This window comes from Lithobates pipiens, unplaced genomic scaffold (assembly GCF_037356315.1).
Source record: "Lithobates pipiens isolate NorthernLeopardFrog02 unplaced genomic scaffold, aLitPip1_a1.2 Scaffold_19, whole genome shotgun sequence".
NCBI lineage: Eukaryota > Metazoa > Chordata > Amphibia > Anura > Ranidae > Lithobates > Lithobates pipiens.
The window spans coordinates 74838157-74854122 of record NW_027507764.1 but is presented as its reverse complement, the minus strand read 5'-3'; the positions used below and the strand labels follow the sequence as shown (position 1 = coordinate 74854122).

The window sequence follows — 15966 nt, the reverse complement described above, 5'->3', positions numbered from 1 at the left end:
GGCTCCTGCTGCTGTCATTCAAATCCAAAGATTCGGGGGCGGGGCCAATTCCTACTGTCTTGAGAGCGCCGCATAGAATGCAGCTCTCTGTGGGGGGCACTTGATGAGGAGGAGTGGTCAGGAAAGCCATTGGGGGACCCCAGAAAAGGAGGATCGGGGCCGCGCTATGCAAAACCCTTGCACAGAGGAGGTAAGTAGGACATGTTTTTTACTTAAACAAAAAAACCCCTTTACAATCACTTTAATACCTTTTCCTAAGCAGTGAAGGTCTTCTTTGCTCCTGTGACACGGCTGCCTAGGTCTTTGTTTCACAGGAACTAGGACTACAAACACAAGGCATCCTCTTGGATTACATATCAAGGGGCTGATGGGCAACAAGGAGAAGGGTGATTAGCAGTGATAATGCTCATAGCCCAGCTCTCCAGCGTGTGTGAAGACACAGCCCTGCATGGTGTGTTGTTATGGCTATTTTAGTGATTTTTATAGCACAAAAATATGGAATAACATTTTAAGACCATTTATTGTTTTTAGAAACTAGGCTGCCTTATTCATATGCTAATTAACTAGTTGGACTGGTTCATGGAGCTCATGCTACAGGAAGTGATTTTGGTAGAAAGTAGGGGGAGGGAACAGAGGACATGAACACAGCCATGTACTGAGGACAAAGTTGTTTTTGCAGGACTCCAAGAAGCACAAAGCAGTCTGGCGAGATCCTGGATGAAAGGAAGAAGATGCCATCACCAGGAAGTTACTGTTTAGTGTATGCCTATCACATACATTGTCTATGCTCATTTTCTAGGAAGGATAGATAGCTTGTGCATGTGTATACTGTATGCATATTTTGTGATATTGTGTATGTTGTCATGTTGTAAAGCCCTGAGTAAACTGTTGGCGCTATATAAATCCTGTATAGTATTAATAATGATAATGTTGTGCATTGTGTTTTCCTACAAATGTATGAACATCGTTTTTGTTTAGTAAAGCACATTAATACACTACAGAGGTCCTTGCTTTTACTGTAAAGAACCTTAAAAGACAAAGCAAAACACACAGCTACTGAAGGTGACAATGCTACAGTGAATTGGCTGCAGGCCCTGCATTGTCATCAGCCGCTTTCATTAAAATCTATGCCTCATTTTGGAAGATTTTCTCTCCCTTGCTCACAGGACACAAAGTAATGGCAAACTCCACTAATGGGAACACAGACAAATATAAGACTCCATTTTCAGTAGCGTGGGAAAAGGTTAGCACTTCTGAGAATGTGTTTACAGCTGTCATGTCCCTGAGACAACCACTCCCTCTATCACTTCTATGGGTGTCACTGGCAATGGGAGTGAGGAACAATATCCCCAATGAGGTAACAGATCGAAAAAAAAATCTGTCTGATAGAATTAACTCCACTCAAAACAAAAATCTGCCGGGAGTTATTGTCTTGAGTGGGCACGGGTGAGTTTAAACCATGCAAGCTCCTTTAATTTCTTAGAGACACCTAAAGTGAGATTTCCCCAGAACACGATGACCTACTATAGCCCTTTCACATGGACCTACACTATAGGGCCAGTTTGTGGACACCTGAACATCACAGCTCTATGGGCTGTTGGACATCAAATTCCAAAACCATGGACACCATTAATATGGAGTTGCCCCCCACTTTATGGCTACATGAGCCTCCTCTCTTCTGGAAAAGCTTTCCACAAGATTTCAAAGTGTGTCTAGGGGATTTTGTGCATATTCAGCGTAAGGAGAATATGTGAGGTCAGATACTAGAGTACGAGAAGACCTGGATCACAATCACAGTCCAGTTAGACCCAAAGGTGTTCAGTAGGGTTGAGGTCAGGGCTCTCTACAGGCCACTTGAGTTCCTCCACACCAAAATTCATTAAGCCATGTCTTTATGGAGTTACCTGGAACAGAGTCATGCTGGAACACAAGAAGGTCTTCCTCAAACTGTTACTACAAGGTTGGAAGTGCATCATTATCCAAAATGTCTTAGTATGCTGTAGCCATAACAGAACCTTTCACTGGAAACATCTAAACCAGAAAAGTTGGAGGTATGTCCACAAACCATATCATTTATGTAACTCTAATCGAGGCAGTATACATGTGAAAGATTCAGTCAATGCCGCTCTTCGGGCCATGCCCCCTGACATGTTTGACCCACCCACCAGGGCTTAAGCAAGCCCTGGTGGGTGGTGCAAAATATGTCAGGGGTCATGGCCTGAGGAGCAACATTGACTAAGGCTGTCACATGTATACATCCATACTAGGTTTGGTTATGGCGAGTGGTGGTTTCAAGCTAAAATGTTTATAACTCACTGGATGAGTCTTTCTTACTATGGCATCCCTACTATCCTGAGTGCCAATGGGGCTTTACACCTCAGCCTGGAGCTGCACCACCAAGTACTTATGGCCTTATTGTAACAGAGGCAGGACAGACTTAACAAACGGTCCTATAGTTGTCTACACGGAAATAACATGTGGTGAGCTAAGGCTGCAAGATTCAGGTACAGTAAGTATGTAGTTTGGGCAGGAAAGGTGGGTTACTTTAGTTTGGAGGGAGGCAATAGGCAGGAAAAATAAGTACTTTAAAGCCCAACTCCAGGCAAAAAAAAATGTTTTCCCATTCAGTGGGGCTGTACCTGCACTACATGGGTCAACTGTTTGGTTTTGTCTGGGGGATTTGAAAATGGAGATACAGTATACTTACCTAATCCTCCGATCCTCCCCATGCAAAACTAGTCCCTCTGGCTCCTGCCCCCCTGTGGTCTAGCCAGGGGTGGACTGACAACTCATGGGGCCCTCGGGCAATAGGAGATTATGGGGCCCCCAGGCAATCCGAGATTATGGGGCCACACACACAGTATACAATCACACAGTATACACAGACATGTTTCTATTGGCTGAGAAGGTACTGGAGAGGTGGGGCAGCTATAATCTTGGGATTTTTAGACCAAAAGGATGTCGGTAAGGGACATTTCAGAGAAAGATGTAAAAAAACGCAGATTTTACATACTATCCCTGGTTGTACTGAGGCTGGCAAGCCTGATGGGGGCCCCCTAGTGGCTCGGAGCCCTCGGGCAGTGCCCAAGTGGCCCAATGGTCAGTCCGCCCCTGGGTCTAGCGGCCTTGGTGTGGTGGACTGTTCCTGGACGTCATCACATTCATAGATCTGGGCATGAGCACATCAGGAACAGTCCACCTATGGATCGTAGAGGAACATTTTTGCAGGTGGAGTGGAAGATCAGGTGAGTATAAGCTTTCTTCAATCTCCTAGACAAAAACGAGCAGTTGACCTGTACAGTGCGGGCACTGCCACACTGCATGGGAATGTTTTATTTATTTTTGGCTAGGGTTGGGCTTTAAGGGTAAATACAAAAAGGCGTTTCAAATGCTGTTCGTTCATGGCATTTATTCTGTGCTAAATCTGCTCAAGAACCGTACACCATTTAAGCTTATAAATACACTGAGAAAAATGATATATCCTTCACACAATGCTTCAACCGGCCTTGTAGCGATAAACCTGGCATGTTTTTCAGATGCTCACTTGCTTCATCTCAATATTTACTACTGAGGTAACCTGAAATTGACACTGACCTTGCTGTAAAATATCAATAGCTATTGTTGGTCCATTCTCTTCATCTTTCTAACTTACATACACAGCTACGGCTTGTTGCCAGGCAACGGTAACACAATACCCGTGCATGCACAGATATAAAGGAAGGGGTGGAATTGTGTGCATGTTACGAGTGTGTAATACTACTTTCTCAACAATATCATCTACCGTACTAGTCATCAATTAACGGATAAAACGTAAAACTTCCTGAATTTCAGCTAATCATATTGTATCGTCCAGACACTTATTTTGGATAGGTAAAACCAAGCGGGGAGGTTACTACGCCTAAGGGATGACAAACAATATATGAAATTTATTTCACCATAAAAAGTTTATGAGCCGTTTTTTTTTTAAAGAAGGAAATTAAAAGAAAAAATGTATCTGCATATACTATAGCATCTTCTAAAATGTGCCATATGTAACCTTCATTATTAAAAAATAAATGCTAAATTAGGGCATAAATGTAACGACTTCAAATGACTTATTTGTAGCCTTGCAGGTGACTAATGGGGCAGGGCTATGCTATGGTCTGTCAGGATTGTGACAGAAGAGTTCCAGACGCAAAATTTTTTTTTTTTTTTTTTTAAAGCGGAGCTCCACCCTAAAGTGGAGCTTCCGCTCATTGGAACCCTCCCCCCCTCCGGCGCCACAATTGGCACCTTTCAGGGGGGAGGGGGGTGCAGGTACCTGTACAGTACAGGTATCTGCACCCACTTCCGGCATAGATATCCGCAGAATCTACGCCCCTTTGCGACGAATCTACGCCCCTTTCCGCAGGTCCCCTGCTGTCTGCTGGGAAACACACGGATCCCAGAGACAGCGGGGACCATCCTTATTGCGCAGTGCGACTCGCGCATGTGCAGTAGGTAACCGGGAAATGAAGCCGCAAGGCTCCACTTCCTGATTCCCATAGCCAAGATGGCGGCGGCAGCACCCGAGAGACGATCGAGAGATCGGCTTCGGGTGCCAACATCGCGGGCGCGCTGGGCGGGTAAGTGTCCTTATTTTAAAAGTCAGCAGCTTCAGTATTTGTAGCTGCTGGCTTTAAAAAAAAAAAACGGCGGAACTCCCGCTTTAAAGTGCCCATCAGTGCCCACCAGCAATACCTGCAAGTGCCTCCTAATCAGTGATGCCAATCAGTGCCATCTGTCGGTGTCAATCAGTGCCACCAATCAGTGCCCATCCATGCCCATCAGTGCCACCTATCAGTGCCCATCCATAAGTAACGCTCAGTGCAGCCTATCAGTGCCCATCAGTGCCATCTATCAGTGCCCATCAGTTTCACATATCAGTGCCCATCATCAGTGGCCATCAGTGCCATCTCATCAGTGCCACCCCATTGGTGCCACCTCATCTGTGCTCATCAGTGCCACCATATCCGTGACCGGCAGTGTAGCCTCAACCCTCAGCCTGTATCCCCGCGGCGATCGAGTCCGCGGGACCCGCGACCGGGCTCACGGGGGTCCCAACCGGCAAGTCCGTGTAACGATGGCAGGGCGGCAATTTCAAATGGACGTACCTGTACGCCAATTTGCCTGCCCGTGCCATCCTGCCAACGTACATCGTCGTGCGCCGGTCAGGAAGTGGTTAAACAGCGCTGAAAGCTGAAAATTGGCTTGGGCAGATAGGGGGGAAAGTGTCCAGTATTGAAATGGATAAGGTAGGTCAAATTGCACATTTGGAACAACAAATTGACTCCCACTGCCAACACCACTCCGCTCCAATGGACCCTCCGGATGAAGCTAGGGCATAAAAATTTACTCCACGGGAGACGAGAGAGAAAGTCTCATAGTGTAGAATATTTAATAAAATTTAAAAGCAATGACAAAGTAGTAAGTTGCACTCACATGTAAAAGTGCCTGCCTGGCACTAGGGAGAACAGCGTATGCGGATATAGCTGGTTCCTAACGCAGTAGCGTGCATTTAGCGTCCTGCTCGTAGGGGTAAAACCTGGTGTGAGGTGACAAATCAGGACGCGAAGGTGACGAATCCTCTGCTTCGACGTACGTTATGCTGTAAATGGCATATTCAGGAAGTGTAGGAAGAAAAAATTACTTAAGTGAATGTAATCCTTCTTCCATACCCAATGAAGTGAACAGCCTCAGATGATAAACAGGGATGAAACATATCTCCCTACATAAGTTTTACATGTATATCTGCTGTATTTCCCTTTCTGTACTCTTTAAAAAGTGCAGATCATGTTAGAAAGGCACACACCCCCCTTCACAAGGCAGAGGAAGGAAGGAAGGAACATGTAGAGCTGTAGTCTAAATAGACAAGCTCTCTGCTAATCCAAGCTCCCTCCCGACACAAATTTCCAGCTGCTGTTATCTCGTGTGTTGGAGAACTTATCAGAAGTTATCATGCTGATAAAAGATGAACGGAGCAGTGGAAAGGCACTTAGAGCTTTGGCGAGAGATAAGTTAACACTACAGGTATATGTGCCTAGGTCAAATTTAATGAATGGGGTTTACAAACACTCTAAATTCATCTCCCTTATCCTGTATATTAACCCCTTTACCACCACCCAACACATAAGCAAAAAGGGTGGGCTTTGATGCCCACATGCTACAAATATGAGTGGCTGGGTGGCCAATGTTTATGTGCTGAGAGCACACTAACGGCGCACTCCCAGCACAAAGACCAAGTTCTCAATCCAAGCTAAAAATCAGTAGCCAGCGGGACTAACTTCAGATCATGTGACTACATGCTGATCCTTCCCCCGACCCTCCTCCCCCGTGTATGACTTATAATGTTGTTGTATCTAGTGCATCATTACCAAGCTCAGTGTTTAACCACCTCAATACCTGAGATCACCTTGGAGGTGGCTATTTTCCAAAAAGGGATAATTTTAGGGGTGTTTGTACTGTCCTGGCATTTTTTATTTTTGCTGTTTTATAACAGTAAGGGAAATGGGTTGTTTATCAAAATTGTTGGTCTTTTTTCCTTAAGCCCCAGTTTACGCTGTGCTTTACTGTACACTGCATGTGAGCAGCACAGGACGGGTACCACATTCCTGTTCAATTCACATGCGATTCAGTGTGGTGCAATGACCATTCATTTTGAATGGGCTCAAATTGCACCACATCGCCCCAAAGAAGTGCATGCCACACCGAACATTTGTGACCTGTACTTGGAATGTTATATTGACACCCGCAGCAGATTGCAAGGGTAGTGTGATTGCACTGCGGTGCGGGAAGGGCACATGGATCACGGTGTTTCCTACATACTAAGCCCTTGTACATACTAAGTCCTTCCAACAGAAAATGTCCGATCGGACCGGGTTGTCCGATAATCCGACTGTGTGTGGGCTCCCTCGGACTGTTTCCGTCGGAATATCCAACGGACAAAGTTTTAGAGCTGGGCTCTAAAACTTTCCGACAACATGATTCGATCGGACTTTGTCCGATTGTGTGTAGAGAATTCCGATCGGACAAAGTGCCACGCATGCTCAGATCAAATTCCTACACCAAAGCTATTGGCTACTAGCCTGAACGTAGTCCCGTCGTAACGAAATAACGTCATCACGTTCCGTACGATCGGATTTTCCGACAACTTTGTCCGACCGTGTGTATGCAACACAAGTTTCGGACAAAATCCGACGGATTTTGTTGTCGGAATGTCCGACCATGTGTACAAGGGCTAAGTCTGAACCCAGCATTAAACAGCAACAAAAAAAAATAAAATTGATTATTAAAAACCACAAAGGAAACAGTGTCGCATGACAGAGTAATAATCAGTCAAGTTATAACATGCTGAAAACTGAAAATTGGGCTGGTGAAGAAGGGGTAATACAGGCCGGTATGCAAGTGATTGAAGCCAGCCTTGGAGCATTAAGACAAGACACAACCCGCATTTCTTTATTTTTACAGACTATGCAAAGACCAGAAAGAATTATTATTGCTTATATAGTGGCACCATAGTGGTAAGTTTTACAATTGGGATTTACTACAAAGGTTTATTATCATGATGCAATCTCTATTCTCGCCACCTAAGCTTTTCTCCTGTCTTTTAAGACATGTTTTCTAGCTTTTGCGTACTACATATTTTAACCGCATGCCGACCAACCGCCACAGTTGTACTGCGGCAGCATGGCTTGGCTGCGCAAATCGGCATTATGCTAGGTCGGTAGCATAAGCGCCCCCCCCCCCCCGCTCGCTCGGGGCACACGGAGAACCGGGAGCTGTGTGTGTAAACACACAGTTTCCAGGTTCTCTGAGCAGTGAACTGACAGGTCGTCTGTCCATACAGAGTATGAACAGCGATCTGTTTGTTTCCCTGCACAGTCCCATCCCACCTTCAGTTAGAACACTCCCTAGGATACATATTAACCCCTTCACTGCCAGTGAAATTTTTACAGTAATCAATGCAATTTTAATTGCACTGATCGCTGTATTAATGCCAATGGTCCAAAAAATGTGACAAAATTGTCCGACGTGTCCGCCATAATGTTGCAGTCACGATAAAAATTGCTGATCGCCGCCATTACTAGTAAAAAATGCCATAAAACTATCCCCTATTTTGTAGAGACTATAACTTTTGCGCAAACCAATAATCAATATACGCTTATTGCGATTTTTTTTACCAAAAATATGTAGAAGAATACATATCAGCCTAAACTGAAAAAAAATATGTTTTTTATATATATTTTGGGGATAGTTATTATAGCAAAAAGTTTAAAATATTGAGTTGTTTTCAAAATTGACGCTCTTTTTCTGTTTATAGCGCAAAAAATAAAAACCACAGAGGTGATCAAATACCTCCAAAAGAAAGCTCTATTTGTGGGAAAAAAAGGATGTCAAGTGGTTTACCTACATCAATATTTAGGCAGCTGATGATGGTATTTATTCCTTTGCCACCAGCAGACCCTCATCTCCATGATTAAGCCTGGAAGGCAGGGCGAAACATGCTGGAGTTGTGGTCTGGATGAATCGAGCTGAGGCTGTTTTTACCTGCTAACCGCTTGGCCCGAGTTAGGTGTGGGGCGGCCAGGCTATCTCTTCCTATTTTTGCAGTATGCTTTAGATTAGGGGTCGGGAACCTGTGGCTCTTTTGATGGCAGTATAAATAAAATATGTGGCGTTCATGGCTCTCTCAGCCAAAAAGGTTGCTGCTTTAGATCTAGACAGACCTCTCCTCAGCCTGCACCCTCACTAGCCAGAGGCATCCAACTAATCCGACCTGGACAGCCTGAGTGGGGACCCTTAAGCATTTACAGTGCCTTGAAAAAGTATTCATATTCCTTGAAATTTTCCACATTTTGCCATGTTACAACAAAAAATATTTTCACATTTTTTTACAAATAAATATGTGAAAAGTGTGGCGTACATTTGTATTCAGCCCACTTTACTCTGATACCCCTAACTAAAAGATAGTGGAACCAATTGCCACCAGAAGTCACCTAGTTAGCAAATAGAGTCCACCTGTGTTTAATTTAATCTCAGTATAAATACAGCTGTTCTGTGAATCCCTCAGAGGTTTGTTAGAGAACCTTAGTGAACAAACAGCATCACGAAGGCCAAGGAACACACCAGACAGACCAGGGTTAAAGTTGTGGAGAAGTTTAAAGCAGGGTTAGGTTATAAAAAAATATCCCAAGCTTTGAAAATCTCACGTTGCACTGTTCAATCCATCATCCGAAAATGGAAAGAGTATGGCACATCTGCAAACTAACAAGACATGGCCATCCACCTAAACTGACAGGCCGGACAAGGAGAGCATTAATCAGAGAAGCAGCCAAGAGGCCCATGGTCTGCAGAGATCCACAGCTCAGGTGGGAGAATCTGTCCACAGGACAACCATTAGTCGTGCACTTCACAAATCTGGCCTTTATAGAAGAGTGGCAAGAAGAAAGGCATTGCTGAAAGAAAGTCACAAGAAGTCCTGTTTGCAGTTTGAGAGAAGCCATGTAGGGGACACAGTAAACATGTGGAAGAAGGTGCTCTGGTCACTTGAGAGCAAAATTGATCTTTATTGCCTAAATGCAAAATGCTATGTGTGGCAGAAAACTAACACTGCACATCACCCTGAACACACCATCCCCCCCGTGAAACATGGTGGCGGCAGCATCATGTTGTGGGGATGCTTTTCTTCAGCAGGGACAATGAAGCTGGTCAGAGTTGATGGAAGATGGATGGAGCCAAATACAGGGCAATCTTAGAAGAAAACCTGTTAAAGTCTGCAAAAGACTTGAGACTGTGGCTGAGGTTCACCTTCCAGCAGGACAACGACCCTAAACATACAGCCAGAGCTACAATGGAATGGTTTCGATTAAAGCATATTTATGTGTTAGAATGGTCGAGTCAAAGTCCAGACCTAAATCCAATTGAGAATCTGTGGCAAGACTTAAAAATTGCTGTTGACAGACGCCCTCCATCCAATCTTGAGCTATTTTGCAAAGAAGAATGGGCAAAAATGTCACTGTCTAGGTGTGCAAAGCTGGTAGAGACATCCCCAAAAAGACTTGCAGCTGTAATTGCAGTGAAAGGGGGTTCTACAAAGTATTGACTCAGGGGGGCTGAACTTTTCACATATTTATTTGTAAAACATTTAGAAAACTATTTATCATTTTCCTTCTACTTCACAATTGTGTGCCACTTTGTGTTGGTCTATCACATAAAATCCCAATAAAATGCATTTACGTTTTTGGTTGTAACATGACAAAATGTGGAAAATGAAAATGAATACTTTTTCAATGCACTGTACCATAAGGCACATAGGGGGTTATTTACTAAAGGAAAATCCACTTTGCACTGAAAGTGCACTTGGAAGTAAAGTCGCTGTAGATCCGAGGGGGATATGCGAGGAAACTTATATTGGTCTAGCTTGGTTCAATGTAACTACAGGTGCATCTCAAAAAATTTGAATATCATCAAAAAGTTAATTTATTTTAGTATTTTGATTCAAACTGTGAAACTCATATATTATATAGATTAATTACACACAATGGGGGTTATTTACTAATGGCAACTCCACTTTACAGTGCAAGTGCACTTGGAAGTAAAGTCGCTGTAGATCCGAGGGGGACATGCAAAAAAAATAAAAAACAGCATTTTAGCTTGCACATGATTGGATGATAAAATCAGCAGAGCTTCCCCTCATTTCAGATCTTCCCCTCAGATTTACAGGGACTGCACCTCCAAGTGCACTTGCAGTGCAAAGTGGATTTGCCTTTGGTAAATAACCCCCATAGGGTATACTGGCAGCATTAATGGTTGATTGAGGTAGGCATACATGCCAGTACATGAACCAGCCCTTCTTTGCCCAAATTGGACTCTAAAGAAGGTGCATTTGAACAGAAAGGGTTTCCGGATATGGCTTGTTAATCAGTGCATTTTTGTAAAATAAAGCAGTAGTACTGTTGCCTATAAGTGGAAAATGTAGAAGTCAGCACTCACGTTCACATGCCAAAGTTAGGCGCAATGTCGCAGAAGTGTCTTCTTGTGCAGAATTCATTCTGTGGTTCGTCAAAACATTATTGCTCCAGGGATAAAGCTGAAATGCCTTGTCCTCAATTTGCAGCTCTTGCAAGAAATGTCAGGAGATATTTACTTCTAGAAACAATTCTATTCCTACCTTCCTGTCACCTTGTGCTGGTACCAATCACCTATGTCTGTCTAACAGGAAAATAATCAATAAGTAATTCTGAGGTGGATAGGCTCCAATCTGTCCATCTCCATTTAAATTATATTCTCAATGTTGCTTAAGGGTTTTTAAGTTCTTCGGTTTGTTTGAATTTTAATGTCCAATTTAAAAAAAAAATAACCCGGACAAGAGTTGAACTAGAACTTCAGCCAGAACTTTATTTTTTTGCATAGAAAGGGGAGGGGTTAAGTCTTCCTGCTCTTTTTTTTTCCCTATCTTTTTCTTCTTTAGTGAGATTTCCCCTCACTTCCTATCCTGGTCACCACACAGGAAGTCAGGGGAATCTTCTCAATGTTGACATTGCAAGCATTTATAAAACTGACAGATGTCCTACACTTTACCAAAACGTGCTTTGATGGCGATCTTGTCCTCCATCTGACATGGGTTTCTTCCTTCCTCACTCTGTCAAATACGGACAACGTTCTTTTTAAAGGGTAACTAAATGCTTTTTTTGGTTTCTTTTTTACTTTTGTAAAGAGGAGAGGGATTAGAACACCTGTCGGGTTTTTTTATTACCCCCCCCCCCCTCCGGATATTCACTTGCTCAATTGTCCTGTTTACGGTTATCATCGCAAGTGAAGGGAAGTCTCAAATTTTGGGTTCACGTCAGAACCAGAATGGAGGGGGGGGGGGGGGGCGATCTTGTAATTAGCTCTGATAACCTTGGTCGAAGCCAAGAATTCCCTCACTTTGGAGGTAATTCTTCTTACTTCCTGTTTTGGCTAACTAACAGGAAGTGAGAGTAATGCCGCGTACACATGATCGAATTGTCTGGCGGACTTGGTCCGGCAAACAATCTGGCAAACAATCCACCGGACTTTTTAACGAACGGACTTGGCCACACAGGGACACTCCGAAAGTCTGGCGATTTCTAAAGCGATGACGTACAGCACGTACGACGGGACTAGAAAAAGGAAGTTCAATAGCCAGTAGCCAATAGCTTCCTTCTCGTACTTGCTTCAGAGCATGCGCCATTCTTAGTCCGCCGTACTAGCACACTGACGAACGGATCGTCCGCTGAAAGCCAAGTATGGCGGACATATTTTGAGTCAAAACTACTTTCTAAGTCCGCCGGGCTTTTGCGATGAAAAAGTCTGCTGGAGCCCACACACGATCGAATTGTCCGGCGTACTGTGGTACCGCCGGACAATTCGATCGCAGGAAGTAAGAAGCCTAATTTTTTTTTTTTTGTGTTCTATATCAATTTTTTTTTCTTCAAATATTGTTATTCAATTATATAACGAAAACAAAGTAACGCAAAAAAAGCACCTAGTCCACCAACACAGGGGCTAGGCCTGGTGACATAAGTAAAAACATACATACACAACATGAATAAAGGAGGAGCAATGTCCTCTATGGACAGTCTTAACCCCCCTGACGGTATTCTCGAGTCTGGCTCGGGGTGGAAGTTTTACACCAAAAGCGGTAACCCCGAGCCAGACTCGGGACCGCATCGCTGTATGCAGGAGGAGGTTACTTACCTTCTCCCCTGGATCCAGCGATGTCCCCCCGCTGTCCTCCGCTCCAGTGGCGGAATTATCAGGGTCGCAACAGTCGCAGTTGCGACTGGGCCCTGGAATTCCATCACTGTGGGGGGGCCCCGGCGTGGTTGCTATCCACAGGGCTGTGAGTGGAGAGCGTGTCTCATGTAAACAGCAGCACAGAGACACCGGGACTTGGGAGTGAAGTTTCGTCCGCTCTCGCAAAGCACACAGCTGATCCTGCTCCCCCTTCGGCCCCCCTCCCCTCCCCTCCTCTCTCGTGTGTTCTCTGCTCTCTGCGGGCATTCAGGTGTGAAGCGAACAAGCTCACATTTCCCGCAGAGAACACAGGAGAGAGGAGAGGAGAGGAGGGGGGGGGGGCCGAAGGGGGAGCAGGATCAGCTGTGTGCTTTGCGAGAGCGGACGAAACTTCACTCCCAAGTCCCGGTGTCTCTGTGCTGCTGTTTACATGAGACACGCTCTCCACTCACAGCCATGCTGACCCCTCTCCAGTGTGTGTGTGTAGACTCAGGAAGATCCCGCCGTCCATCAACATCATAGAGCTGCTGATCGCTGCCTCCCCCCAGGTGGGGGGGGGGGGTACAGAGATCTGCTGGGGGCCAAGGTGCACAGCAGAGTCCAGCAAGGTACAGAGAAACCTCTTTAAGGGGGGTGACTGTCTAGGGACCCTAAAGTAAGGGGGGGTATCTGGGGATCCTGATGTCCAGTACCACCGCCACCCCTCCTCCAGTACCACCACCCCCGTGCCACCCACCTCCAGGACCACCACCCCCGTGCCACCCACCTCCAGGACCACCACCCCCGTGCCACCCACCTCCAGTACCACCGCCACCCCCTCTCCAGTACCACCACCATGCCACCCACCTCCAGTACCACCGCCACCCCTCTCCAGGACCACCATGCCTCTCTAGTACCACCACCCACCTCCAGAACCACCATGCCGCTCCAGTACCATTGCCACCCACCTCCAGTACCACCGCCACCCCTCTCCAGTACCGCCACCCCTCTCCAGGACCACCATGCCTCTCCAGTACCACCACCCACCTCCAGAACCACCATGCCGCTCCAGTACCATCGCCACCCACCTCCAGTACCACCGCCACCCCTCTCCAGGACCACCATGCCTCTCTAGTACCACCACCCACCTCCAGAACCACCATGCCGCTCCAGTACCATTGCCACCCACCTCCAGTACCACCGCCACCCCTCTCCAGTACCGCCACCCCTCTCCAGGACCACCATGCCTCTCCAGTACCACCACCCACCTCCAGAACCACCATGCCGCTCCAGTACCATCGCCACCCACCTCCAGTACCACCGCCACCCCTCTCCAGTACCGCCACCCCTCTCCAGGACCGCCACCCCTCTCCAGTACCACCACCCCCCCTTCAGTACCACCACTGCCACCCACCTCCAGTCCCACCGCCACCCACCTCCAGTACCACCGCCACCCCTCTCCAGGACCACCATCCCCCTCCAGTACCACCACCACCCCTCTCCGGGACCACTATTCCCTCCAGTACCACTACCACCCACCTCCAGTACCACCACCACCCCTCTCCAGGACCACCATCCCCCTCCAGTACCACCACCGCCACCCACCTCCAGTACCACCACCCCTCTCCACGGCCACCACTGCACTGGTGACACAAGTTCCACTCGGGACACAGGCTGCACAGAAATGTTTTACTTTGTTGTACAGTGGAAAAAAAATATAGTATCAAAATCATGCTTTTCGGGGGGGGGCCCTTCCTGATTTCTTGCACCGGGGCCCTGAGGTTTCTAGTTACGCCTCTGCTCCGCTCGATTCATCACGGAGCCGATCTCCGTTCCCTGCGAGCTTTGCGATGCACGGGGACGGAGATCTGCGCCAAATTCAAAAAGTGAAACACACACATTACATACAGTATAATGTAATCTTACAGATTACATTGCTGTATGTAATCATTTCTTATCCCCTTTGTGCCTAGTGGTCTGCCCAGTGTCCTGCATGCAGTTTTATATTATAAAAACTGTTCTTTATGCCTGGAAACTGGAGATTGTCCATAGCAACCAAAACTGTCCCTTTACATCAAAAATGGTTTTAGACCAGCTAGAAAACAGCGATAATAAATTGGAATCACTCGCAGAATTGAGGGATAGTGATTTGTGGGGAGATCCGTCATTAAATACTGAAAAGTAATGACAGCGACAATTCTGCAACTGAGCAAATTTCTGTGTTTTTGATTTGCTTACATTATTGAATCATTTTTATTATTGTTATATTATTTGTTATAATTATTTATAGTTATTTATTATATTATAAGTTATGATTTCATTTTTCAAACTTTATCATACCCGGGATGTCTGCTAGACTCTGGTTTGGACAGATTTAAGTGAGTTATTGCTAAGAATTACAGGACTACAATATAAAACACCAAATTTTCATGCAAAATAATTGTACCGCTTTTAGTACCTAAAATCCGAAATAATCATATCGCCAGGGAGGTTAACCTAGTTTTGAAGCTGGAAAAAGCCCCCCCTCTTCCACTCCCCATGGCTGTCCAAACATACATCTAGCAATGTGACAACTGCTTTGATGGATAGCACTTTTCTTCTCCAAGCACTTGCCTGGAACATTTTAGCGGACGGTCCTATCCTTCCTTTCCTTGTTAGATCTTTGTCCTAGATAAGTGTGTGGAGAAAAGTGCCACCTGTCATAGCAGCCATCTCTTTGTTAGATGTGTTGTCGGACAGCCGTGGGGGGAGTGTGTCCTGTCCGAACTTGCAGCTAGCCTTATACTGCACCTAGGAAGCTGGGACAAGGTACTACTTGTACATTGTTTCCCGTGGCACAAAACATGTAAAAAATTTGAAGTAGGACTTCTTCTTTAACCATTCTCTTATCCCAAATTAAAAAAAAAGTTATGGCTTTGGATATATTTGAAGCTCACTCTGCAGCAAAACGCATGAGAGGGAGGAATCCAAGTGGTCGCCAGATCAATAAGGTTTTATTGGACGGGGGGAGTTTGGCATGCAACCTCCATTTTTGTGTGTGCTGGGACTTAGGGATAGGGATTCAGGGTGTAACTTGTTATGAATGGACCAACCTTGCACCTCCACCATCTGACAGCTAGCAGTGATCTTCTCCCACAACCCAAACCCCCCCCCCCCCCCCCACTACTATCTGTCTCAATTAAAAAAAAAAAAAACATGGCCAAGCAAGGC

General features: G+C 45.6%; 1 protein-coding gene across 6 annotated transcripts in view; it reads right to left on the bottom strand.

Annotated features, from left to right (window-relative positions):
* The window catches only part of CACNB2 (calcium voltage-gated channel auxiliary subunit beta 2), a 456068-nt gene that overhangs the window by 244636 nt on the left and 195466 nt on the right, over positions 1 to 15966 (bottom strand). The gene's annotated exons all lie outside the window — the stretch shown is intronic.